Source organism: Microcaecilia unicolor, chromosome 4 (genome assembly GCF_901765095.1).
Source record: "Microcaecilia unicolor chromosome 4, aMicUni1.1, whole genome shotgun sequence".
Lineage (NCBI taxonomy): Eukaryota > Metazoa > Chordata > Amphibia > Gymnophiona > Siphonopidae > Microcaecilia > Microcaecilia unicolor.
Genome location: NC_044034.1, coordinates 161,569,992 through 161,575,991, shown reverse-complemented (window position 1 = coordinate 161,575,991; position 6,000 = coordinate 161,569,992).

The window sequence follows — 6,000 nt, the reverse complement described above, 5'->3', positions numbered from 1 at the left end:
GCAGCACCCTATTGCCCCCACCTTTCTCCTCAGAAGCCAGGCAACTCTTATTTATACCCTTGTCTATCATCACTAAATCTGACCTCCACACCTTCCAGCCTATCACACCAACTGCCTCCAACAGAGTTTTGAGGAGACCATGGGCCAGGGTGCCAGGCAGCCGGAGATAATGGCGCCATGCCCCTAGCCCTGCCCCCCACAACACTCGCAGCTCCCGAGTATTGCAGGAGCCACAAGGAGACCAACATGTCACTGACCTGTGATGATGGGAGGGAGCAGTCGCATTTATATGCAGTGACCACGAGGCACGCTCCCTCTCTCTTCCAAGGCACAGACGACATCCCAGCCCACCCACCCCAGGTCAGTCAGACTTGGGGACTGCGGCAGTCAAAGCAGCAGGGGTACCCAAGCCAGAAAGGAAATCGATGGATTAGAGAATGATATTGATTGAGAGGGGTGCCCTGTTTGCAGGGCTGGTGTACCCCCTATAACAATGGACTGTTCATGCTTGAGCAGGTACAGGACAGGGCCACCTTGCCTCATGGCTGGTGCTGCCCCCCGTCACCATGCAAAAGTAACAGAGGGCCTTGCTGGAGAGTATGGCGGGCCTACCTGATGGTTAGTTGAAAGGTACCAGATGACTCGGGTACTAAGTTATTTAAATAGCATATCGATGTATTTAATAAAAGCTGTGGCCTAATATTTTACCATCAATACAATAGTGTGGCTGATCATTCCTCCTGGGGAAGCTATCCATCACTTGTTGAAGCAGATGAGATAGGTAAGAAGCAGAAATGGCAGGACTAATGGTAGGATATGGCTGCCCATGTTATTGAACAGATGCACCATGTGCCCTGGCTTTCCATATACAAATTCAGCCATAAAAACACACCTCTTTCAGGCTGTTTTTAAAATCTAAACTTATTGTCTCTGCCCTCAGCCTTCTTATCACTCATAGGCTGTTTCTTCTCATACAGACTCTTAGAGAACCTGCTGTTCTAAGCCACACCCCCACCCCATAAGTTCTGACAGTGTTTCTTGCCCAGTCTTTATTAGATCGTAAGTTTCAAGAAGCAGAGATTGTCTATTATCTGTGTCTGTACAATGCTGTATACAGCTGGTAGTGCAGTACAATAATAATGTGCTGGAATTACCTTAAACACCACTGTCTACATATACCTCAGCAGGGCTTTTTTTGAGGGGGAACTTGGGGGTGCTGAGTACCGACACCTTTTCCATTGTCTGCTAAAATTGACCCATGGACCCCAAGTTTTAATGAAAGAGCTCAGGCTCTACACACCAATTCTGCCTTGTCATAGATTCTGTGACTGCTTGCATGTGGCCTGGCTATTGTGGGGTGGGTCCCTCAGTGATCACCCCACTCCTGAAGGGTGGCCTAGTATTTCAGTACTGGCACCTTTTTTGCTAGAAAAAACGCACTATACCTCAGACACGTCAGTGCCTAGCCCAGCCAGAAAGCATGCTTTAAATGGTATTAGCGGTCACTGTACTGTTGATCAGTGGGTGGAAGATGCAGTTAGAAGGCAGGGAAACAGTGAAGGGGAGTAGAAGCAGAACTGGCTCTCAGAGAGAAGGAGAGAAACTGGAGAGATTGCCAGCCTCAACACACGCACAATCTGCTTTTCATCGGCGCCCTGGGAAGAACAAGCAAACCTGAAAGTATAGAATCTCTTCCTGATTAGCAGAACTTCCAGATCCCCAAAGGAAAGGACTGAGCCGAGATTCTCAATTAGCAAGAAAGAGGAAGGAGCCTGGGACAGAGGGACCAGAGCCTGCCACAGTAGCCACACTGGAAGTGTTGAGTTGTAAGTGACTGCAAAACTTTGCCTTTGTGTCCCCTAAGAAAGAGGGACCTTACTGCTACCAGGCCCATATTTCTCAGAACATCAAGAAAAACAGAGGGGAAATGATGGCAAACAAGTAGGCTAAGGTATTAGAGACCTGCTGCAGCTACCAGGAAGTGCCAACTCCCTGTATCTATATCACTGAGGAGTTCCCTTAGCCTATCCAAGCCAAGGCACCCAGAAGCAAGCTGAGGAGACCCAGTGAGTCCTGGCTTCACTCTCAGTCAGTCACCTTCAAACAGATCCAAGAGGTGGATGAGGAAGGGATTTCCTCCACAGAGGAGGAGAAAGCCAAGAAATCCTTCTTGCAGTCCCTGGAGGGTCTGAGGAGAAGCACCCAGAACCTGCACCTGCAGAGAGATAAATTCATGAGTTGCTGCCTGGACTCCAGTGACTCTGATTAGCTTTCTAAGTCTAGTGACTTCAGCTTAACACACACACAGAAGAATGACAGCCCTTCAGGATCAAGTCTGTAACCTCAGTGGGGAGAAAATCTCTGGAAATGAGAGATAGAAGAGGAATTTTTGCAAGTCCTGGCCACAAAGCTACTTAAAGACTGACATTGTACTCATTGTTTTCTGCCTGAGAGAAACTTGTCAGCAGTCACTGACAACAGGATCAGGAGAGCACTTCCAAAAGAGAAAGGGAAGCTGGACCAAGTCCTGACTGTTGCCAGATCCTGAGAAACGTTTTCTGCATGAAGCAGAACTGTTAGGAGAGAGAGAGTCTTTGGGTATTTCTTAGAAATCATTCTGTGATGCTTTGATTTCACAGAAATAAAGGTCTTTCTATACTTTCAAGTGAGCTAGAATGGCAACCATGCCACTTTATTCCAGATTTGATTACAGAAGTTTCTCTTTAAAGGATGAAGTTTAAGACCTTTTGATGCTTTAAGCATGTTGAATTTATATTTATTCTTGTAGTTTAACTCTGATAGAACATATTTTTGTTATCGTTTATTTTTTTAAATAGTGACATTTCTTGAAAAAAAAAACCTAAAATATATATATTTGCCTAGTCCTTGCTCCTTGTCACATGGTCTCTTCCTATTTTGGTGCCTCTGCCAAGTTCAGTTGACTAAAGAGGGGGGTATTATATCATGAAAACACCATGGAACATAAATTTAAAATGATGTAGTAAAGTGTAGTACTTCTGCTATTAATAGCTCGCAGAATACAAATGCATTATGCTTAGAAGACTGCATATATTAGGTGAGATTGTTTCCTTAATTTTTAGTGAGGACTTTGCTAATCTTGTGTTTTATAAACAAGAGATTGGCTAATTGTATTCTTGGTTTCTCTTGTTGATGTTCTTTTTTTTAATTTTAAGTTTGATTTCTTCCTTGCTTTCAAAGGAGTAATTTGGATATGCAATATCAACATAATAGCCTGTATAGTACTGTATACAGACCATCAAGTAGCAGCACCTTACTGTGGTCCAGTTTCTGAAGGAGTGGTAAGATCTTCCTTAATTCTTGCCCCTATTGCACTTTTAACCTGGCTTTCAAAAAAAGACAAGATTCAATTTACATAGACATTAATTTACATAGACATCACATGAACAATACAGCCAGTAGGGCCCCCACCCCGGTGGGACAGCACTTCACAGAACCAGGACACTGTACCAGTTCTGTGAAGTTCAGTGATTTCACAGTGAGAATACTGAAAGGTAACTTTAAAACCATACAAGAACGTAAGACCTTTGAAGTCAGAATGATTGAATATTTTAACACCCAACAGAAAGGACTTAACAAGGATCTGGGGTTCCTAGCCCATTATAAACCATAAAGCTGTATGTCTCTGTTGATCACCCCACCCCTCACCTATCCACACCCATCCTGTTAGAATATCAATGATATGCTTTGATGTCCTCATGCATACCTCCGACCCACCCCCATCCTCCCACCCTGTCAGACTGTCATAGTAATGCTTGAATGTTTTCACTTATATACACTGTCAGCTAGCACATTTGCTTATTTCCGATCTGACGAAGAAGGGCAACCTTCGAAAGCTAATCAAGAAATGTATTAAGTTATGTCCAATAAAAAAGGTATCATCTTATTTTCTTTTCCATGTTTTATTTTGTTTGATTTCTATTGATAACCTTAACAGTGGACTAACACGGCTACCACACTCCTCTACTTAAAAAAACCGTGAAAAGCCAATGTTGTGGCCTAGTCTGTCTGTCACAGGAGCTGTCCAAAAGCCATGGTGCTGAAAACCAGTGAAAAAAGGACAGGCAAATCCCTGGGTTTTCTGGCCATTCCTTTTACTACTCCTACTACTTATCATTTAGTCATATTCCTAAGTCTATAGTATTTCTGGTTTTTTTAACCTTGTTTTTTTTATTTCTGGAAAAAAAGGTGTGTTCATAATATTATGCATCCCCTTATTTTGTTTCACATCTCCCTTCCCATATCATACTTCAGTGGTTCTTGCATAGTCCTTTACGATGACTTCTTAGGGCACTATTAAGCACTGCTACCATGCAAGTTAATGTGCATATTTCACTCACATTTCTCATTTACACCACACACCTTAACTTACAGTATATCACCATACACTAGAAGTATATAAAATATAAAAATGAACTTATAGGAAAGACCTTTGAAACAAAATCATTTATCCTCTTGACTGCAGGAGCTTCCATGTGCATGACATGTGTGTCATGAGTGTCTGTTCAGTCGGTCTGTAAATCTGTCATTCCTGTGTCATTTTGTGTTTGGGTCATGGACTGATGAAAGCTGAAGTGGTTGTGGTATACAGGACACAGGAGTATCCATTTTCACATCCTCCTACTCCTTCCTGTACTGAGTTGTCCTGTATAGAAACCATGATGGCAGATAAAGGCCAAATGGCATATCTAGTCTGCCCATCCACTATCTCCTCCTCTCCATAAGAGATCCCATATACTTGTCCCACCCTTTCTTAAATTCAGATAAAGTCTTTATCTCCTCCACCTCCACTGGGAGGTTGTTCCATGTATCCACCACCCTTTCTGTAAAAAAGTATTTCCTTAGATTACTCCTAAGCCTATAACCTTTTAACTTCATCCTATGTCCTCTCATTCTGGAGTTTTCTTTCAATTGATAGACTCCCTCCTGTACATTAATGGCAGGAAATATTTAAATGTCTCTATCATATCCCCTCTCTCCCTCCTTTCTTCCAGCTTATGAGCTACCAAAACGTCCTTTCTTAGAATGGATATTTGTTTTGTTTGTTTGATTAAAGCTATTTATAATTTGCAACAGTCAGTAGACTGTCCAAAGAAATGAAAGACAACAAGGCCCCCTTTTACAGCAGTGGGTAAAAGGCCTTTTTTTTAAAAAAGGAAATGGCCATGCAGTAAGTTAACCACTTGCCACATGGCCATTTCCCAGGACATCCCTTACCACCATCTATTTAGGAGGCAGTAAGGGCTCCCATGTTAACCCAGCACTAACCTCTCCCCCCAAAAAATTTCCAGTGCACCAGAAATGGCATGCAGTGGGGGCAGGCATTGCCACTGGGCTCCTGTGGTAGCCCGGCAGTAGTGCCAGATCATCACGCAGCAAGTCCGCAGTGGGCTTGCCGCACTTTAGTAAAAGGGTCCCTTACAGAATACTCCAGATTCCCAGTCAGTGCAAGATGATAGTTCTTATATCATAAGAGACATCACTGGCAGAATCTCATTAAATAAGTGTTCACAGCAGAAGGGATTCATGGGCAATTACTGTCATGGGCAAAGTAATTGCTTTACCTTTCATTTGGGGCATTAGCTAACAATAAATATCTAATTTTTAAAAAAATGAAGATTGTAAATCAAAATGGATCCCTTTCTAATTGATGTTTCCTTATGTTTCCTTTTATATAACAGCAAAAAATATTTACTGCTCTGAACAATCAGCAGCATAAGAGGGCCATATCTAGGGAACTAATGTCCTGTCCACATCCCTGTTAGATTGCAGGCTATTAAATTAATCCTAAACTATCTCCCCCCCCCCCCCCCCCCCCGTTCACAATGCCACAGTAGCAGCTACTAGTGCACTAATGCTGACAGAGCCCATTCACTTTGAATGGGCTGTGTCAGCATTGCCCAGCGGAATTGTAAACAGGGGGGAGGGGATCTTTTACAAAGGTGTGCTAGCATTTTTAGT